Here is a 23306-nt window from a genome sequence, read left to right as displayed (position 1 = left end):
GTGTGTGCATTAAATCTGGGCAAATTCCAGCACGTCCCATGTTTTGCACATACCTTGAATTTGGTGGTGCAGAATTATTTAAAAAACGAGAGGGGCGTGCAAGAGATGCTGTCGGTGGCCAGAAAAATTGCGGGACACTTTCGGCGTACAGGCACCACGTACAGAAGACTGGAGCAACACCAAAAACGCCTGAACCTGCCCTGCCATCATCTGAAGCAAGAAGTGGTAACGAGGTGGAATTCAACCCTCTATATGCTTCAGAGGTTGGAGGAGCAGCAAAAGGCCATTCAAGCCTATACAACTGAGCACGATATAGGAGGTGGAATGCACCTGTCTCAAGCGCAGTGGAGAATGATTTCAACGTTGTGCAAGGTTCTGCAACCTTTTGAACTTGCCACACGTGAAGTCAGTTCAGACACTGCCAGCCTGAGTCAGGTCATTCCCCTCATCAGGCTTTTGCAGAAGAAGCTGGAGACATTGAAGGAGGAGCTAACACAGAGCGATTCCGCTAGGCATGTGGGACTTGTGGATGGAGCCCTTAATTCGCTTAACAAGGATTCACGGGTGGTCAATCTGTTGAAATCAGAGCACTACATTTTGGCCACCGTGCTCGATCCTAGATTTAAAACCTACCTTGGATCTCTCTTTCCGGCAGACACAAGTCTGCTGGGGTTCAAAGACCTGCTGGTGAGAAAATTGTCAAGTCAAGCGGAACGCGACCTGTCAACATCTCCTCCTTCACATTCTCCCGCAACTGGGGGTGCGAGGAAAAGGCTCAGAATTCCGAGCCCACCCGCTGGCGGTGATGCAGGGCAGTCTGGAGCGACTGCTGATGCTGACATCTGGTCCGGACTGAAGGACCTGCCAACGATTACGGACATGTCGTCTACTGGCACTGCATATGATTCTCTCCCCATTGAAAGAATGGTGGAGGATTATATGAGTGACCGCATCCAAGTAGGCACGTCAGACAGTCCGTACTTATACTGGCAGGAAAAAGAGGCAATTTGGAGGCCCTTGCACAAACTGGCTTTATTCTACCTAAGTTGCCCTCCCACAAGTGTGTACTCCGAAAGAGTGTTTAGTGCCGCCGCTCACCTTGTCAGCAATCGGCGTACGAGGTTACTTCCAGAAAATGTGGAGAAGATGATGTTCATTAAAATGAATTATAATCAATTCCTCCATGGAGACATTGACCAGCAGCAATTGCCTCCACAAAGTACACAGGGAGCTGAGATGGTGGATTCCAGTGGGGACGAATTGATAATCTGTGAGGAGGGGGATGTACACGGTGATATATCGGAGGATGATGATGAGGTGGACATCTTGCCTCTGTAGAGCCAGTTTGTGCAAGGAGAGATTAATTGCTTCTTTTTTGGTGGGGGTCCAAACCAACCCGTCATTTCAGTCACAGTCGTGTGGCAGACCCTGTCACTGAAATGATGGGTTGGTTAAAGTGTGCATGTCCTGTTTATACAACATAAGGGTGGGTGGGAGGGCCCAAGGACAATTCCATCTTGCACCTCTTTTTTCTTTAATTTTTCTTTGCGTCATGTGCTGTTTGGGGAGTATTTTTTTGAAGGGCCATCCTGCGTGACACTGCAGTGCCACTCCTAGATGGGCCAGGTGTTTGTGTCAGCCACTAGGGTCGCTTAGCTTACTCACACAGCTACCTCATTGCGCCTCTTTTTTTTCTTCTTTGCATCATGTGCTGTTTGGGGAGTAGTTTTTTGAAGGGCCAGCCTGCGTGACACTGCAGTGCCACTCCTAGATGGGCCAGGTGTTTGTGTCGGCCACTAGGGTCGCTTAGCTTACTCACACAGCTACCTCATTGCGCCTCTTTTTTTCTTTGCGTCATGTGCTGTTTGGGGGGTGTTTTTTGGAAGGGCCATCCTGCGTGACACTGCAGTGCCACTCCTAGATGGGCCAGGTGTTTGTGTCGGCCACTTGGGTCGTTGAGCTTAGTCACACAGCTACCTCATTGCGCCTCTTTTTTTCTTTGCGTCATGTGCTGTTTGGGGAGTGTTTTTTGGAAGGGCCATCCTGCGTGACACTGCAGTGCCACTCCTAGATGGGCCAGGTGTTTGTGTCGGCCACTTGGGTCGCTTAGCTTAGTCATCCAGCGACCTCGGTGCAAATTTTAGGACTAAAAATAATATTGTGAGGTGTGAGGTGTTCAGAATAGACTGAAAATGAGTGGAAATTATGGTTTTTGAGGTTAATAATACTTTGGGATCAAAATGACCCCCAAATTCTATGATTTAAGCTGTTTTTTAGGGTTTTTTGAAAAAAACACCCGAATCCAAAACACACCCGAATCCGACAAAAAAAATTCGGTGAGGTTTTGCCAAAATGCGTTCGAACCCAAAACACGGCCGCGGAACCGAACCCAAAACCAAAACACAAAACCCGAAAAATTTCAAGTGCACATCCCTAGTAAAAATTATTGATAAAACAAGTGACCGTTTAAAAGTTGATACATAAGACACACTTGGGTCCCTTGTGTGATGTGTGAACCTGACAAATGCACCCTCACATAGATTACAATACATCAACGTGTTAAAATGTAATGATAAAAAATCCAAATATAAAAAGTGTGTGTACAATGTGTTACAATTGTGACCAATGTGTAAAAAATATAAAATTATATACAGAATATGAAGACAAATATTTTTTGCTATAAAACCCCCGCTCATTATACTGCTCGTGACACATCTTATTAGCAACTAGGTACTTTAAAAAATACCTCTAGTAAACTACAATTCAATAAATTGATCCTAATAATAGAAAATTAAAAATTTAAAGCAGGACATAATGTGCCAAAAAATAATGATATACGGATATACAACAGTATCATATATAGAGGAATTATCATAAAAAACAGCTAAGGCCTAAATTTTCATTAAGGCCCCTAGGGTGGATGGTGTCAAGCCTGTAGATCCACCGTGATTCAAGCTGTAACAATTTCTTAGGTCTGTTACCTCCACGCTGCGATACTGGGACCTGGTCCACTATTTTATAACGGAGCGAGGTGAGACTGTGTCTACTCTGTGCGAAGTGCCGCGCGACCGGTTGCTCACTAGTGCCAGACTGTAAAGCTGCCCTGATGGCCGACCTGTGCTGGGCCATCCTTTCTTTAAATTGGCATTGGGTTTTGCCAATGTAGTACAAACTGCATGGACATACCAGCACATATATTACAAAGGTCGAGCTGCAAGTAAGAGGCCGTTTTATTGGAATCTTCTTGCCAGTATGCGGGTGCAATATGTAGTCACCTGTCTGGGATATTAAAGTTTGTCACATCACTCTTGACAAGTAAATCTTTGAAGTTTGCACTTCTAGTGTAGCAAGGCATAAGTTTGCTATTACGTAAAGATGGTAAATTTGGATCGGAGGTGACCATGGGCAAACTTCAAAGATTTACTTGTCAAGAGTGATGTGACAAACTTTAATATCCCCTCAACTAGCACACATTTTCTCACCCGGAGACCGGGATGTTATAGATGCCTGGGGTGCACCACCTGCAGCCATATGCAGACAGGTGACTACATATTGCACCCGCATACTGGCAAGAAGATTCCAATAAAACGGCCTCTTACTTGCAGCTCGACCTTTGTAATATATGTGCTGGTATGTCCATGCAGTTTGTACTACATTGGCAAAACCCAATGCCAATTTAAAGAAAGGATGGCCCAGCACAGGTCGGCCATCAGGGCAGCTTTACAGTCTGGCACTAGTGAGCAACCGGTCGCGCGGCACTTCGCACAGAGTAGACACAGTCTCACCTCGCTCCGTTATAAAATAGTGGACCAGGTCCCAGTATCGCAGCGTGGAGGTAACAGACCTAAGAAATTGTTACAGCTTGAATCACGGTGGATCTACAGGCTTGACACCATCCACCCTAGGGGCCTTAATGAAAATTTAGGCCTTAGCTGTTTTTTTATGATAATTCCTCTATATATGATACTGTTGTATATCCGTATATCATTATTTTTTGGCACATCATGTCCTGCTTTAAATTTTTCATTTTCTATTATTAGGATCAATTTATTGAATTGTAGTTTACTAGAGGTATTTTTTTAAAGTACCTTGTTGCTATTTGCTAATAAGATGTGTCACGAGCAGTATAATGAGCGGGGGTTTTATAGCAAAAAATATTTGTCTTCATATTCTGTATATAATTTTATATTTTTTACACATTGGTCACAATTGTAACACATTGAACACACACTTTTTATATTTGGATTTTTTATCATTACATTTTAACACGTTGATGTATTGTAATCTATGTGAGGGTGCATTTGTCAGGTTCACACATCGCACAAGGGTTAATACCCGAGTGTGTCTTATGGATCAACTTTTAAACGGTCACTTGTTTTATCAATAATTTTTACTGACTATCACTGTGAAGTGATTTGTACTGTTATACCTAGCACTGTTGTGTAGTATCTATTAGAGATGAGCGGGTTCGGTTCCTCGGAATCCGAACCCGCCCGAACTTCATGTTTTTTTACACGGGTCCGAGCGACTCGGATCTTCCCGCCTTGCTCGGTTAACCCGAGCGCGCCCGAACGTCATCATCACGCTGTCGGATTCTCGCGAGGCTCGGATTCTATATAAGGAGCCGCGCTTCGCCGCCATTTTTCACACGTGCATTGAGATTCATAGGGAGAGGACGTGGCTGGCGTCCTCTCCGTTTATAGAGATTCGAGAAGAGAGTGAGACAGTCTCACTAGAGAGAGACACAGTAGTAATTTTGGGGAGCATTAGGAGGAGTACTACTACTACTAGTACTTGCTGAAGTGAAGTGATAGATAGTGTGACTGTATTGTATTATCTGACTTGTGGGGGAGACACTGACAGTGGGGAGCAGTTAGAGTCTGAGAGCAGGACTCAGGACTCATGAGTACATACTACATATAACGTACAGTGCACACTTTTGCTGCCAGAGTGCCACACCAGTATAATATATATTGTGATTGTATGCTTAGGAGTACTACTTGCAAGTTGCTGATAGTGTGACCAGTGACCTGACCACCAGTTTAATAATCACCACCAGTTTAATTAATATATATATATATATATATATATATATATAATTGTATATAATTAATATATATATAATATTATAATTGTATACCACCTACCCGTGTTTTTTTTTTTTTTCTTTCTTCTTTATACATACTACTATAGTAGCTTACTGTAGCAGTCTGCGGTGCTGCTGAGCTGACAGTGTCCAGCAGGTCCGTCATCAGTCATTACATAATAAATATATATACCTGTCCGGCTGCAGTACTAGTGATATTATGTTTACATATATATATTGATTTCATATCATTATCATCCAGTCTATATTAGCAGCAGACACAGTACGTTAGTCCACGGCTGTAGCTACCTCTGTGTCGGCACTCGGCAGTCCATCCATAATTGTATACCACCTACCCGTGGTTTTTTTTTTTCTTTCTTCTTGATACATACTACTATAGTAGCTTACTGTAGCAGTCTGCGGTGCTGCTGAGCTGACAGTGTCCAGCAGGTCCGTCATCAGTCATCATTACCTAATAAATATATATCTACCTGTCCGGCTGCAGTACTAGTGATATTATATATACATATATATATTGATTTCATATCATTATCATCCAGTCTATATTAGCAGCAGACACAGTACGTTAGTCCACGGCTGTAGCTACCTCTGTGTCGGCACTCGGCAGTCCATCCATAATTGTATACCACCTACCCGTGGTTTTTTTTTTTTCTTTCTTCTTGATACATACTACTATAGTAGCTTACTGTAGCAGTCTGCGGTGCTGCTGAGCTGACAGTGTCCAGCAGGTCCGTCATCAGTCATCATTACCTAATAAATATATATCTACCTGTCCGGCTGCAGTACTAGTGATATTATATATACATATATATATTGATTTCATATCATTTTCATCCAGTCTATATTAGCAGCAGACACAGTACGTTAGTCCATGGCTGTAGCTACCTCTGTGTCGGCACTCGGCAGTCCATCCATAATTGTATACCACCTACCCGTGGTTTTTTTTTCTTTCTTCTTGATACATACTACTATAGTAGCTTACTGTAGCAGTCTGCGGTGCTGCTGAGCTGACAGTGTCCAGCAGGTCCGTCATCAGTCATCATTACCTAATAAATATATATCTACCTGTCCGGCTGCAGTACTAGTGATATTATATATACATATATATATTGATTTCATATCATTATCATCCAGTCTATATTAGCAGCAGACACAGTACGTTAGTCCACGGCTGTAGCTACCTCTGTGTCGGCACTCGGCAGTCCATCCATAATTGTATACCACCTACCCGTGTTTTTTTTTTTTCTTGATACATACTACTATAGTAGCTTACTGTAGCAGTCTGCGGTGCTGCTGAGCTGACAGTGTCCAGCAGGTCCGTCATCAGTCATCATTACCTAATAAATATATATCTACCTGTCCGGCTGCAGTACTAGTGATATTATATATACATATATATATTGATTTCATATCATTATCATCCAGTCTAAATTAGCAGCAGACACAGTACGGTAGTCCACGGCTGTAGCTACCTCTGTGTCGGCACTCGGCAGTCCATCCATAATTGTATACCACCTACCCGTGTTTTTTTTTGTTCTTTCTTCTTGATACATACTACTATAGTAGCTTACTGTAGCAGTCTGCGGTGCTGCTGAGCTGACAGTGTCCAGCAGGTCCGTCATCAGTCATCATTACCTAATAAATATATATCTACCTGTCCGGCTGCAGTACTAGTGATATTATATATACATATATATATTGATTTCATATCATTATCATCCAGTCTATATTAGCAGCAGACACAGTACGGTAGTCCACGGCTGTAGCTACCTCTGTGTCGGCACTCGGCAGTCCATCCATAATTGTATACCACCTACCCGTGGTTTTTTTTTCTTTCTTCTTGATACATACTACTATAGTAGCTTACTGTAGCAGTCTGCGGTGCTGCTGAGCTGACAGTGTCCAGCAGGTCCGTCATCAGTCATCATTACCTAATAAATATATATCTACCTGTCCGGCTGCAGTACTAGTGATATTATATATACATATATATATTGATTTCATATCATTATCATCCAGTCTATATTAGCAGCAGACACAGTACGGTAGTCCACGGCTGTAGCTACCTCTGTGTCGGCACTCGGCAGTCCATCCATAAGTATACTAGTATCCATCCATCTCCATTGTTTACCTGAGGTGCCTTTTAGTTGTGCCTATTAAAATATGGAGAACAAAAATGTTGAGGTTCCAAAATTAGGGAAAGATCAAGATCCACTTCCACCTCGTGCTGAAGCTGCTGCCACTAGTCATGGCCGAGACGATGAAATGCCAGCAACGTCGTCTGCCAAGGCCGATGCCCAATGTCATAGTACAGAGCATGTCAAATCCAAAACACCAAATATCAGTAAAAAAAGGACTCCAAAACCTAAAATAAAATTGTCGGAGGAGAAGCGTAAACTTGCCAATATGCCATTTACCACACGGAGTGGCAAGGAACGGCTGAGGCCCTCGCCTATGTTCATGGCTAGTGGTTCAGCTTCACATGAGGATGGAAGCACTCAGCCTCTCGCTAGAAAAATGAAAAGACTCAAGCTGGCAAAAGCAGTAGCACCGCAAAGAACTGTGCGTTCTTCGAAATCCCAAATCCACAAGGAGAGTCCGACTCCAATTGTGTCTGTTGCGATGCCTGACCTTCCCAACACTGGACGTGAAGAGCATGCGCCTTCCACCATTTGCACGCCCCCTGCAAGTGCTGGAAGGAGCACCCGCAGTCCAGTTCCTGATAGTCAGATTGAAGATGTCAGTGTTGAAGTACACCAGGATGAGGAGGATATGGGTGTTGCTGGCGCTGGGGAGGAAATTGACAAGGAGGATTCTGATGGTGAGGTGGTTTGTTTAAGTCAGGCACCCGGGGAGACACCTGTTGTCCGTGGGAGGAATATGGCCGTTGACATGCCTGGTGAAAATACCAAAAAAATCAGCTCTTCGGTGTGGAAGTATTTCAACAGAAATGCGGACAACATTTGTCAAGCCGTGTGTTGCCTTTGTCAAGCTGTAATAAGTAGGGGTAAGGACGTTAACCACCTCGGAACATCCTCCCTTATACGTCACCTGCAGCGCATTCATAATAAGTCAGTGACAAGTTCAAAAACTTTGGGCGACAGCGGAAGCAGTCCACTGACCAGTAAATCCCTTCCTCTTGTATCCAAGCTCACGCAAACCACCCCACCAACTCCCTCAGTGTCAATTTCCTCCTTCCCCAGGAATGCCAATAGTCCTGCAGGCCATGTCACTGGCAATTCTGACGATTCCTCTCCTGCCTGGGATTCCTCCGATGCATCCTTGCGTGTAACGCCTACTGCTGCTGGCGCTGCTGTTGTTGCTGCTGGGAGTCGATGGTCATCCCAGAGGGGAAATCGTAAGACCACTTTTACTACTTCCACCAAGCAATTGACTGTCCAACAGTCCTTTGCGAGGAAGATGAAATATCACAGCAGTCATCCTGCTGCAAAGCGGATAACTGAGGCCTTGGCATCCTGGGTGGTGAGAAACGTGGTTCCGGTATCCATCATTACTGCAGAGCCAACTAGAGACTTGTTGGAGGTACTGTGTCCCCGGTACCAAATACCATCTAGGTTCCATTTCTCTAGGCAGGCGATACCGAAAATGTACACAGACCTCAGAAAAAGAGTCACCAGTGTCCTAAAAAATGCAGCTGTACCCAATGTCCACTTAACCACGGACATGTGGACAAGTGGAGCAGGGCAGGGTCAGGACTATATGACTGTGACAGCCCACTGGGTAGATGTATGGACTCCCGCCGCAAGAACAGCAGCGGCGGCACCAGTAGCAGCATCTCGCAAACGCCAACTCTTTCCTAGGCAGGCTACGCTTTGTATCACCGGTTTCCAGAATACGCACACAGCTGAAAACCTCTTACGCCAACTGAGGAAGATCATCGCGGAATGGCTTACCCCAATTGGACTCTCCTGTGGATTTGTGGCATCGGACAACGCCAGCAATATTGTGTGTGCATTAAATATGGGCAAATTCCAGCACGTCCCATGTTTTGCACATACCTTGAATTTGGTGGTGCAGAATTTTTTTAAAAATGACAGGGGCGTGCAAGAGATGCTGTCGGTGGCCAGAAGAATTGCGGGACACTTTCGGCGTACAGGCATCACGTACAGAAGACTGGAGCACCACCAAAAACAACTGAACCTGCCCTGCCATCATCTGAAGCAAGAAGTGGTAACGAGGTGGAATTCAACCCTCTAGATGCTTCAGAGGTTGGAGGAGCAGCAAAAGGCCATTCAAGCCTACACAATTGAGCACGATATAGGAGGTGGAATGCACCTGTCTCAAGCGCAGTGGAGAATGATTTCAACGTTGTGCAAGGTTCTGCTGCCCTTTGAACTTGCCACACGTGAAGTCAGTCCAGACACTGCCAGCCTGAGTCAGGTCATTCCCCTCATCAGGCTTTTGCAGAAGAAGCTGGAGACATTGAAGGAGGAGCTAACACAGAGCGATTCCGCTAGGCATGTGGGACTTGTGGATGGAGCCCTTAATTCGCTTAACAAGGATTCACGGGTGGTCAATCTGTTGAAATCAGAGCACTACATTTTGGCCACCGTGCTCGATCCTAGATTTAAAGCCTACCTTGGATCTCTCTTTCCGGCAGACACAAGTCTGCTGGGGTTGAAAGACCTGCTGGTGAGAAAATTGTCAAGTCAAGCGGAACGCGACCTGTCAACATCTCGTCCTTCACATTCTCCCGCAACTGGGGGTGCGAGGAAAAGGCTCAGAATTCCGAGCCCACCCGCTGGCGGTGATGCAGGGCAGTCTGGAGCGACTGCTGATGCTGACATCTGGTCCGGACTGAAGGACCTGACAAAGATTACGGACATGTCGTCTACTGTCACTGCATATGATTCTCTCACCATTGAAAGAATGGTGGAGGATTATATGAGTGACCGCATCCAAGTAGGCACGTCACACAGTCCGTACTTATACTGGCAGGAAAAAGAGGCAATTTGGAGGCCCTTGCACAAACTGGCTTTATTCTACCTAAGTTGCCCTCCCACAAGTGTGTACTCCGAAAGAGTGTTTAGTGCCGCCGCTCACCTTGTCAGCAATCGGCGTACGAGGTTACATCCAGAAAATGTGGAGAAGATGATGTTCATTAAAATGAATTATAATCAATTCCTCCGTGGAGACATTGACCAGCAGCAATTGCCTCCACAAAGTACACAGGGAGCTGAGATGGTGGATTCCAGTGGGGACGAATTGATAATCTGTGAGGAGGGGGATGTACACGGTGATATATCGGAGGATGATGATGAGGTGGACATCTTGCCTCTGTAGAGCCAGTTTGTGCAAGGAGAGATTAATTGCTTCTTTTTTGGTGGGGGTCCAAACCATCCCGTCATTTCAGTCACAGTCATGTGGCAGACCCTGTCACTGAAATGATGGGTTGGTTAAAGTGTGCATGTCCTGTTTAAACAACATAAGGGTGGGTGGGAGGGCCCAAGGACAATTCCATCTTGCACCTCTTTTTTCTTTAATTTTTCTTTGCGTCATGTGCTGTTTGTGGAGTGTTTTTTGGAAGGGCCATCCTGCGTGACACTGCAGTGCCACTCCTAGATGGGCTCGGTGTTTGTGTCGGCCACTAGGGTCGCTTATCTTACTCACACAGCTACCTCATTGCGCCTCTTTTTTTCTTTGCGTCATGTGCTGTTTGGGGAGTGTTTTTTGGAAGGGCCATCCTGCGTGACACTGCAGTGCCACTCCTAGATGGGCCCGGTGTTTGTGTCGGCCACTAGGGTCGCTTATCTTACTCACACAGCTACCTCATTGCGCCTCTTTTTTTCTTTGCGTCATGTGCTGTTTGGGGAGTGTTTTTTGGAAGGGCCATCCTGCGTGACACTGCAGTGCCACTCCTAGATGGGCCCGGTGTTTGTGTCGGCCACTAGGGTCACTTATCTTACTCACACAGCTACCTCATTGCGCCTCTTTTTTTCTTTGCGTCATGTGCTGTTTGTGGAGTGTTTTTTGGAAGGGCCATCCTGCGTGACACTGCAGTGCCACTCCTAGATGGGCCCGGTGTTTGTGTCGGCCACTAGGGTCGCTTATATTACTCACACAGCTACCTCATTGCGCCTCTTTTTTTCTTTGCGTCATGTGCTGTTTGGGGAGTGTTTTTTGGAAGGGCCATCCTGCGTGACACTGCAGTGCCACTCCTAGATGGGCCCGGTGTTTGTGTCGGCCACTAGGGTCGCTTATCTTACTCACACAGCTACCTCATTGCGCCTCTTTTTTTCTTTGCGTCATGTGCTGTTTGTGGAGTGTTTTTTGGAAGGGCCATCCTGCGTGACACTGCAGTGCCACTCCTAGATGGGCCCGGTGTTTGTGTCGGCCACTAGGGTCGCTTATCTTACTCACACAGCTACCTCATTGCGCCTCTTTTTTTCTTTGCGTCATGTGCTGTTTGGGGAGTGTTTTTTGGAAGGGCCATCCTGCGTGACACTGCAGTGCCACTCCTAGATGGGCCCGGTGTTTGTGTCGGCCACTAGGGTCGCTTATCTTACTCACACAGCTACCTCATTGCGCCTCTTTTTTTCTTTGCGTCATGTGCTGTTTGGGGAGTGTTTTTTGGAAGGGCCATCCTGCGTGACACTGCAGTGCCACTCCTAGATGGGCCCGGTGTTTGTGTCGGCCACTAGGGTCGCTTATCTTACTCACACAGCTACCTCATTGCGCCTCTTTTTTTCTTTGCGTCATGTGCTGTTTGGGGAGTGTTTTTTGGAAGGGCCATCCTGCGTGACACTGCAGTGCCACTCCTAGATGGGCCCGGTGTTTGTGTCGGCCACTAGGGTCACTTATCTTACTCACACAGCTACCTCATTGCGCCTCTTTTTTTCTTTGCGTCATGTGCTGTTTGTGGAGTGTTTTTTGGAAGGGCCATCCTGCGTGACACTGCAGTGCCACTCCTAGATGGGCCCGGTGTTTGTGTCGGCCACTAGGGTCGCTTATATTACTCACACAGCTACCTCATTGCGCCTCTTTTTTTCTTTGCGTCATGTGCTGTTTGGGGAGTGTTTTTTGGAAGGGCCATCCTGCGTGACACTGCAGTGCCACTCCTAGATGGGCCCGGTGTTTGTGTCGGCCACTAGGGTCGCTTATCTTACTCACACAGCTACCTCATTGCGCCTCTTTTTTTCTTTGCGTCATGTGCTGTTTGTGGAGTGTTTTTTGGAAGGGCCATCCTGCGTGACACTGCAGTGCCACTCCTAGATGGGCCCGGTGTTTGTGTCGGCCACTAGGGTCGCTTATCTTACTCACACAGCTACCTCATTGCGCCTCTTTTTTTCTTTGCGTCATGTGCTGTTTGGGGAGTGTTTTTTGGAAGGGCCATCCTGCGTGACACTGCAGTGCCACTCCTAGATGGGCCCGGTGTTTGTGTCGGCCACTAGGGTCGCTTATCTTACTCACACAGCTACCTCATTGCGCCTCTTTTTTTCTTTGCGTCATGTGCTGTTTGGGGAGTGTTTTTTGGAAGGGCCATCCTGCGTGACACTGCAGTGCCACTCCTAGATGGGCCAGGTGTTTGTGTCGGCCACTAGGGTCGCTTAGCTTAGTCATCCAGCGACCTCGGTGCAAATTTTAGGACTAAAAATAATATTGTGAGGTGTGAGGTATTCAGAATAGACTGAAAATGAGTGGAAATTATGGTTTTTGAGGTTAATAATACTTTGGGATCAAAATAACCCCCAAATTCTATGATTTAAGCTGTTTTTTAGGTTTTTTGAAAAAAAACACCCGAATCCAAAACACACCCGAATCCGACAAAAAAAATTCGGTGAGGTTTTGCCAAAACGCGGTCGAACCCAAAACACGGCCGCGGAACCGAACCCAAAACCAAAACACAAAACCCGAAAAATTTCCGGCGCTCATCTCTAGTATCTATATATGGTTAGTGTACAGTGTCGGACTGGGGTCTGAAGGGCCCACCGGGGAATGCAGTGGTAGGGCCTATGTTTAGGGGTGTGGTCAGTCTCCAGTGGGGGTGGTGCAAGCTGCTACATTGGTTTGCCTAACCATTAGTGAGTGCATGGGATGGGCCCCTTGACAAATATATAAATACTGCCAGTGCGTGCATGATAATGTACAAGATAAATATTGGCAAAGCACTGTAGAGAATACAACATAGTCCTGTGCAGTATAAGATAACATATGTATAATGTATAATTAAAGAACACAGTCTGGAACCTGATCACTAGAGGAAGAGGAGGGCCCACAGGCTGTGGGGCCCACCGGTGGTTTCCCCTGTACCCCTGTGGGCCAGTCCAACCCTATTAGTGTATGTTATTTTAGTGTTTTATTTACTAAATTTGTCTCCATGGTCTCCATGGTTACAGAACGTGTGCACGTTCACAGCCGTTGCGGGATGACGTCCGGGGGCAGGACGACGACACTTCCGGGTTAGACAGGGAGATGCGTCCGGAAGTGCGGGATCCGGGGCTCCGGCCGGCGTCGCCGCAACGGGGGTTGGCGCTTCTAGATTTGGTAAGGTATATAATTTCATTCTCACACTGTTTGCACTTGTGTTTGGTTTGTCCTGAGGAAGGGGGTACGTCCCCCGAAACGTTGACGTGATTAAACACTGATTGGTTTTGTTTCACCAAATTCGCCAGCCTCCGAGTGCCGCCTTTCTTTCCTGCATGCATTGAGGTAGCAACAACCTCTAAGGAGGGCACCGGAGCAAGTAAACCGCCGGGAGCGGTGAGTGCCGGACCACACAGAGGATTGTATATATATATATGTAATCCCCTGGTCCACGGGTATGCTAAGCGGTCTTGACTCCCAGCAGATGGTGCTCTGATACCCTGCTGCTACCAGCACCCCGTGACAGAGAGGCAAGCGTTATCAGTTCCCTTTTTGAAATGCAGACACAGACTGACACGTAACGTGTATAACACGACTTTGTTTATTATATCTATTTTAACAGAGGTGCGAATAAACAGTATTTTACATCCAGTGTGGGCCCTACTAAAAAGGTATAATACAGTGTCAGATAACACAAAAAAACTTGTTAAGGTTTCTCTACTGTAGTCCCAGGTAACTAGCGTTAGTAATACAAGTGGCAGGTAAGCAGGAATCAGGTGCACAGTTGAAGCAGGCTGGTTATGACTTCTATACTACAGTCTCAGTTAACCAGCGTTAGCAATACAAGTGGCAGGTAAGCAGGAATCAGGTGCACAGTTGAAGCAGGCTGGTTATGGCTTCTATACTACAGTCTCAGGTAACCAGCGTTAGCAATACAAGTGGCAGGTAAGCAGGAAACAGGTGCACAGTTGAAGCAGGCTGGTTATGGCTTCTATACTACAGTCTCAGGTAACTAGCGTTCGCAATACAAGTGGCAGGTAAGCAGGAAACAGGTGCACAATTGAAGCAGGCTGGTTATGGCTTCTATACTACAGTCTCAGGTAACCAGCGTTAGCAATACAAGTGGCAGGTATGCAGGAAACAGGTGCACAGTTGAAGCAGGCTGGTTATGGTTGCTATACTACAGTCTCAGGTAACCAGCGTTAGCAATACAAGTGGCAGGTATGCAGGAAACAGGTGCACAGTTGAAGCAGACTGGTTATGGCTTCTATAATACAGTCTCAGGTAACCAGCCTTAGCAATACAAGTGGCAGGTAAGCAGGAAACATGTGCACAGTTGAAGCAGGCTTGTTATGGCTTCTATACTACAGTCTCAGGTAACCAGCGTTAGCAATACAAGTGGCAGGTAAGTAGGAAACAGGTGCACCGTTGAAGCAGGCTGGTTATGGCTTCTATACTACAGTCTCAGGTAACCAGCATTAGCAATACAAGTGGCAGGTAAGCAGGAAACAGGTGCACAGTTGAAGCAGGCTGGTTATGGCTTCTATACTACAGTCTCAGGTAACTAGCGTTAGCAAAACAAGTGGCAGGTAAGCAGGAAACAGGTGCACAATTGAAGCAGGCTGGTTATGGCTTCTATACTACAGTCTCAGGTAACCAGCGTTAGCAATACAAGTGGCAGGTAAGCAGGAAACAGGTGCACAGTTGAAGCAGGCTGGTTATGGTTGCTATACTACAGTCTCAGGTAACCAGCGTTAGCAATACAAGTGGCAGGTAAGCAGGAAACAGGTGCACAGTTGTAGCAGGATGGTTATGGTTGCTATACTACAGTCTCAGGTAACCAGTATTAGCAATACAAGTGGCAGGTAAGTAGGAAACAGGTGCACCGTTGAAGCAGGCTGGTTATGGCTTCTATACTACAGTCTCAGTTAACCAGCGTTAGCAATACAAGTGGCAGGTAAGCAGGAATCAGGTGCACAGTTGAAGCAGGCTGGTTATGGCTTCTATACTACAGTCTCAGGTAACCAGCGTTAGCAATACAAGTGGCAGGTAAGCAGGAAACAGGTGCACAGTTGAAGCAGGCTGGTTATGGCTTCTATACTACAGTCTCAGGTAACCAGCGTTAGCAATACAAGTGGCAGGTAAGCTGGAAACAGGTGCACCGTTGAAGCAGGCTGGTTATGGCTTCTATACTACAGTCTCAGGTAACCAGCGTTAGCAATACAAGTGGCAGATAAGCAGGAAACAGGTGCACAGTTGAAGCAGGCTGGTTATGGCTTCTATACTACAGTCTCAGGTAACCAGCGTTAACAATGCAAGTGGCAGGTAAGCAGGAAACAGGTGCACAGTTGAAGCAGGCTGGTTATGACTTCTATACTACAGTCTCAGGTAACCAGCGTTAACAATACAAGTGGCAGGTAAGCAGGAAACAGGTGCACAGTTGAAGCAGGCTGGTTATGGCTTCTATACTACAGTCTCAGGTAACCAGCGTTAGCAATACAAGTGGCAGGCAAGCAGGAATCAGTTGCACAGTTGAAGCAGGCTGGTTATAGCTTCTACACTACAGTCTCAGGTAACCAGCCTTAGCAATACAAGTGGCAGGTAAGCAGGAAACAGGTGCACAGTTGAAGCAGGCTGGTTATGGCTTCTATACTACAGTCTCAAGTAACCAGCGTTAGCAATACAAGCGGCAGGTAAGTAGGAAACAGGTGCACCGTTGAAGCAGGCTGGTTATGGCTTCTATACTACAGTCTCAGGTAACCAGCGTTAGCAATACAAGTGGCAGGTAAGCAGGAAACAGGTGCACCGTTGAAGCAGGCTGGTTATGGCTTCTATACTACAGTCTCAGGTAACCAGCGTTAGCAATACAAGTGGCAGGTAAGCAGGAAACAGGTGCACAGTTGAAGCAGGCTGGTTATGGCTTCTATACTACAGTCTCAGGTAACCAGCGTTAACAATGCAAGTGGCAGGTAAGCAGGAAACAGGTGCACAGTTGAAGCAGGCTGGTTATGACTTCTATACTACAGTCTCAGGTAACCAGCGTTAACAATACAAGTGGCAGATAAGCAGGAAACAGGTGCACAGTTGAAGCAGGCTGGTTATGGCTTCTATACTACAGTCTCAGGTAACCAGCGTTAGCAATACAAGTGGCAGGCAAGCAGGAATCAGTTGCACAGTTGAAGCAGGCTGGTTATAGCTTCTACACTACAGTCTCAGGTAACCAGCCTTAGCAATACAAGTGGCAGGTAAGCAGGAAACAGGTGCACAGTTGAAGCAGGCTGGTTATGGCTTCTATACTACAGTCTCAAGTAACCAGCGTTAGCAATACAAGCGGCAGGTAAGCAGGAAACAGGTGCACCGTTGAAGCAGGCTGGTTATGGCTTCTACTGTATACTACAGTCTCAGGTAACCAGCGTTAGCAATACAAGTGGCAGGTAAGCAGGAAACAGGTGCACCGTTGAAGCAGGCTGGTTATGGCTTCTATACTACAGTCTCAGGTAACCAGCGTTAGCAATACAAGTGGCAGATAAGCAGGAAACAGGTGCACAGTTGAAGCAGGCTGGTTATGGCTTCTATACTACAGTCTCAGGTAACCAGCGTTAACAATGCAAGTGGCAGGTAAGCAGGAAACAGGTGCACAGTTGAAGCAGGCTGGTTATGACTTCTATACTACAGTCTCAGGTAACCAGCGTTAACAATACAAGTGGCAGGTAAGCAGGAAACAGGTGCACAGTTGAAGCAGGCTGGTTATGGCTTCTATACTACAGTCTCAGGTAACCAGCGTTAGCAATACAAGTGGCAGGCAAGCAGGAATCAGTTGCACAGTTGAAGCAGGCTGGTTATAGCTTCTACACTACAGTCTCAGGTAACCAGCCTTAGCAATACAAGTGGCAGGTAAGCAGGAAACAGGTGCACAGTTGAAGCAGGCTGGTTATGGCTTCTATACTACAGTCTCAAGTAACCAGCGTTAGCAATACAAGCGGCAGGTAAGTAGGAAACAGTTGCACCGTTGAAGCAGGCTGGTTATGGCTTCTATACTACAGTCTCAGGTAACCAGCGTTAGCAATACAAGTGGCAGGTAAGCAGGAAACAGGTGCACAGTTGAAGCAGGCTGGTTATGGCTTCTATACTACAGTCTCAGGTAACCAGCGTTAGCAATACAAGTGGCAGGTAAGCAGGAAACAGGTGCACAGTTGAAGCAGGCTGGTTATGGCTTCTATACTACAGTCTCAGGTAACCAGCGTTAACAATGCAAGTGGCAGGTAAGCAGGAAACAGGTGCACAGTTGAAGCAGGCTGGTTATGACTTCTATACTACAGTCTCAGGTAACCAGCGTTAACAATACAAGTGGCAGGTAAGCAGGAAACAGGTGCACAGTTGAAGCAGGCTGGTTATGGCTTCTATACTACAGTCTCAGGTAACCAGCGTTAGCAATACAAGTGGCAGGCAAGCAGGAATCAGTTGCACAGTTGAAGCAGGCTGGTTATAGCTTCTACACTACAGTCTCAGGTAACCAGCCTTAGCAATACAAGTGGCAGGTAAGCAGGAAACAGGTGCACAGTTGAAGCAGGCTGGTTATGGCTTCTATACTACAGTCTCAAGTAACCAGCGTTAGCAATACAAGCGGCAGGTAAGCAGGAAACAGGTGCACCGTTGAAGCAGGCTGGTTATGGCTTCTATACTACAGTCTCAGGTTACCAGCGTTAGCAATACAAGTGGCAGGTAAGCAGGAAACAGGTGCACAGTTGAAGCAGGCTGGTTATGGCTTCTATACTACAGTCTCAGGTAACCAGCGTTAGCAATACAAGTGGCAGGTAAGCAGGAAACAGGTGCACAGTTGAAGCAGGCTGGTTATGGCTTCTATACTACAGTCTCAGGTAACCAGCGTTAACAATACAAGTGGCAGGTAAGCACATTCACATTAGCTTTTAAACTGATGGGAGGAACTTGCATGAAAGAACTATAGATACCAGCATAACTCAATTGCAGATAAGCACATTCACATTAACTTTTAAACTGCTGGTCGGAGTTTGCATGAAAGAACTATAGATACCAGCATAACTCAATTGCAGATAAGCACATTCACATTAGCTTTTAAACTACTGGGCAGCGCTTGCATGAGAGAACTAAAAATACCAGCATAACTCAATTGCAGATAAGCACATTCACATTAGCTTTTAAACTGCTGGGCGGAGCTTGCATGAGAGAATCATAAATACCAGCATAACTCAATTGCAGATAAGCCCATTCACATTAACTTTTAAACTGCTGGGCGGAGCTTGCATGAGAGAACTATTGATACCAGCATAACTCAATTGCAGATAAGTACTTGGGATATAGGCACATATCAGCTCAATAGCTCCAACAGAGTGGACCCCTGTCGCTACCAAAAAGGGGTGACTACCCTCTATTTATCGAACAATCAAATAGGGCCCTGAGAACTTAAGGGGAGCCTACCCCCTAAATAATATCCCCAAATGCAGAGTTACGCAGCGGAGGGCTCAACAGGGGCAGAATATGGCAGCGGAAGGGCGATCAGGGTCTCACCACCTGCTGTGGTGCTTCTGCCACCTCCGATCAGCTCCTGAATCTTCTGTGCCACCCGGGATGCAAAGCACCGCACCGGGGATGCACTCTTATCCTGGGCTCCGCGCTCCATACACCTCGTCCTAACACCCGGCGACGTCTTCTGATCTCTGAAGGGGTCCTCTCGTCTCAGCCACAGGCTCCGGTCTTCTCCAGGGGTACTCGTTGGGGCCTTCTGTTTGGGGTCGTCCTGCGCTGCGCCTGCTCCTTCGTCCCGATGACCTCCGCTGCTAAGTCCGACTCCGGTCACGTTGAGGGGAAAAGACTTGCGGCCCAATCTTCTCCGGTCGTGGCTCCTGTCTCCACACGGCTCCCGTGTCGGTTCTCCTCACTTCTGGTCCGGCAGTGTCACGGGCGGCTCTCTTCCTCCAGGGGTCCAGGCAGGCGGCCAAGCTGCTTCTCCCGGCGTCCCAGCTCCGGTCCAGGTGAGCGATGCCTTCTTGCTCCGCAGGGCCACTTCTCTTTCTCAGGCGCTCCTCTTCACTCCGCAGGGCAGCAACTCCAGGTCCCGACTCCCCTCCGCCCCAGGCAGCAACCTAATTTAAAGAGGCAGGCTTCTCCACTCCGCCCATGGCCTCTCTCCTCACTGGATCCCCCCTTCCGGCTCTTGCCCGCCCTAGGGTTCTTTTCCCCTGCAACTTCAGGGGTCCAATCAGCACGGGGGCCCCCTTCCCGGGATTGCTGTTGCTGAGGCAGGGAGGATGATTCCCGAGGGCTGGTGGTGCCAAACTAAGGGTTCCTCTGCCCTGCAACCACAGGGCTCCAATCGGTGCAGGCTCTATTTCCCAGGCTGGCTGTTGCTGAGGCAGGGAGGATTAATTAAAGAAGGTTGGTGATGCCAGTCCCCCTCCCTTATCAGAGTTGTCAGGCATTTAAACACAGCCCCTGTTATCCTATGGCCTATTGGAGTACAATAATATAAAGGGCTCTATTAGCTGAAAGGGGCCCTATGTAAAAAAAAAACTACCCACCGTTATGGGTTATTACATTCCTCCCCCCTAAAAATATACGTGTCCTCACATATAACTGAGCCACTATACTACAAACTCTTTAAATTCCAGTTTACCGGTGCATTTACATATTTGACTTACATGAATATAGGTTAATATAAGCTTGTTCTTTTCATTTCAAAAATCAACCAAACTTAATCTCTGTGCTGTTGAGGGGGAATTCCTCTAGTTCTTCTTTCTGAACGTCTGAGCTCTACATTCTCATTTCTTTGTTCAGGGTCTCTTGCAACATTTACGGACTAATTCCCTAGCGTGGGACAACCAACTACCTTGGGAAACCCATTAAACCACAGCATTTCCAATGGATTGCTATATTGCTGGTCTGCAGGGAGTCTTACCCTCTCTGTCACTGGAGTACCAGAGTCCAAGACATCCACAATGGGGGTGGTGCAGAGGCGCAGACGATTCCGATGAACTGTCTTTCTCTGACGTCCTAAGTGGATGCTGGGGACTCCGTCAGGACCATGGGGAATAGCGGCTCCGCAGGAGACAGGGCACAAAAGTAAAAGCTTTAGGATCAGGTGGTGTGCACTGGCTCCTCCCCCTATGACCCTCCTCCAAGCCTCAGTTAGGTTTTTGTGCCCGGCCGAGAAGGGTGCAATCTAGGTGGCTCTCCTAAAGAGCTGCTTAGAGTAAAAGTTTTGTTAGGTTTTTTATTTTCAGTGAGTCCTGCTGGCAACAGGCTCACTGCAACGAGGGACTTAGGGGAGAAGAAGTGAACTCACCTGCGTGCAGGATGGATTGGCTTCTTAGGCTACTGGACACTAGCTCCAGAGGGACGATCACAGGTACAGCCTGGATGGGTCACCGGAGCCGCGCCGCCGACCCCCTTGCAGATGCTGAAGAGAGAAGAGGTCCAGAAATCGGCGGCTGAAGACTTCTCAGTCTTCATGAGGTAGCGCACAGCACTGCAGCTGTGCGCCATTGCTCTCAGCACACTTCACACCAACTGTCACTGAGGGTGCAGGGCGCTTGGGGGGGCGCCCTGGGCAGCAATGAAAGTACCTATGCTGGCTAAAAATACATCACATATAGCCCCTGGGGCTATATGGATGTATTTAACCCCTGCCAGGTTGTCAGAAAAACGGGAGAAGAAGCCCGCCGAAAAGGGGGCGGGGCCTATTCTCCTCAGCACACAGCGCCATTTTCCTACACAGCTCCGCTGCTAGGAAGGCTCCCAGGCTCTCCCCTGCACTGCACTACAGAAACAGGGTTAAAACAGAGAGGGGGGGCACTTATTTGGCGATATTATTATATATTAAGATGCTATAAGGGAAAAGTAAAAAGATATGTAAGTGCGCAGCCAGCAGCAGCTGGTATAGGGATGGTCAGATCCCAGAATATAATGGAATAAAAAACACAAGGTACCAGCGCTGGCTGTAAGAATTATATAAGGACGGTTTGCTGAATAAAATGTCAATTTATTAAACCATTTAAAAAGACAAGTGTGAAGTCTCGTTATTATCTAAATAACACTTAAAATGTATAGTATAATAATTCCCCCTGGGTATAATCACTTTTACATCCACTCTCCTTTGGGACATGTATGGATTTTTTCACGGCTAGGACAGTCTCCAGATAACATTCACTGTAGCAGCAGATAATTACCGGTTTCCACAGAAAGGATGTTTGATGGCATCAGCTTTAGGAAGAGTCCATTGCTAGCTGTTTGTGTGGATCCGGTTCTTTATCCTTGTGGAATGATTCCCAGTGATAGGAGCAAAGTCCAAATGAATGCCGGAAATGTCAGAGTCCCAATGTGTCGTGGAGTAGTGCCCAGGTGGGGTATAGGGCTCAACGCGTTTCGCTGGCAACAAGGAGGAAGCTGGATCACCTTGTTGCCAGCGAAACGCGTTGAGCCCTATACCCCACCTGGGCACTACTCCACGACACATTGGGACTCTGACATTTCCGGCATTCATTTGGACTTTGCTCCTATCACTGGGAATCATTCCACAAGGATAAAGAACCGGATCCACACAAACAGCTAGCAATGGACTCTTCCTAAAGCTGATGCCATCAAACATCCTTTCTGTGGAAACCGGTAATTATCTGCTGCTACAGTGAATGTTATCTGGAGACTGTCCTAGCCGTGAAAAAATCCATACATGTCCCATAGGAGAGTGGATGTAAAAGTGATTATACCCAGGGGGAATTATTATACTATACATTTTAAGTGTTATTTAGATAATAACGAGACTTCACACTTGTCTTTTTAAATGGTTTAATAAATTGACATTTTATTCAGCAAACCGTCCTTATATAATTCTTACAGCCAGCGCTGGTACCTTGTGTTTTTTATTCCGCTATAAGGGAAAACACTTATATAAGGTTGTCCCTGTATAATATAGCGTTTTGGTGTGTGCTGGCAAACTCTCCCTCTGTCTCCCCAAAGGGCTAGTGGGGTCCTGTCCTCTATCAGAGCATTCCCTGTGTGTGTGCTGTGTGTCGGTACGTGTGTGTCGACATGTATGAGGACGATGTTGGTGAGGAGGCGGAGCAATTGCCTGTAATGGTGATGTCACTCTCTAGGGAGTCGACACCGGAATGGATGGCTTATTTAGGGAATTACGTGATAATGTCAACACGCTGCAAGGTCGGTTGACAACATGAGACGGCCGGCAAACCAATTAGTACCTGTCCTGGCGTCTCAAACACCGTCAGGGGCTTTAAAACGCCCATTTACCTCAGTCGGTCGACACAGACACGGACACTGACTCCAGTGTCGACGGTGAAGAAACAAACGTATTTTCCATTTGGGCCACACGTTACATGTTAAGGGCAATGAAGGAGGTGTTACATATTTCTGATACTACAAGTACCACAAAAGAGGGTATTATGGCCCTCATTCCGAGTTGTTCGCTCGGTATTTTTCATCGCATCGCAATGAAAATCCGCTTAGTACGCATGCGCAATGTTCGCACTGCGACTGCGCCAAGTAACTTTGCTATGTAGAAAGTAATTTTACTCACGGCTTTTTCATCGCTCCGGCGATCGTAATGTGATTGACAGGAAATGGGTGTTACTGGGCGGAAACACGGCGTTTCAGGGGCGTGTGGCTGAAAACGCTACCGTTTCCGGAAAAAACGCAGGAGTGGCCGGAGAAACGGTGGGAGTGCCTGGGCGAACGCTGGGTGTGTTTGTGACGTCAAACAGGAACGACAAGCACTGAACTGATCGCACAGGCAGAGTAAGTCTGAAGCTACTCTGAAACTGCTAAGTAGTTAGTAATCGCAATATTGCGAATACATCGGTCGCAATTTTAAGAAGCTAAGATT

The sequence above is a fragment of the Pseudophryne corroboree genome, chromosome 8 (assembly GCF_028390025.1).
Source record: "Pseudophryne corroboree isolate aPseCor3 chromosome 8, aPseCor3.hap2, whole genome shotgun sequence".
Classification (NCBI taxonomy): domain Eukaryota; kingdom Metazoa; phylum Chordata; class Amphibia; order Anura; family Myobatrachidae; genus Pseudophryne; species Pseudophryne corroboree.
This window is presented reverse-complemented; position numbering follows the sequence as displayed.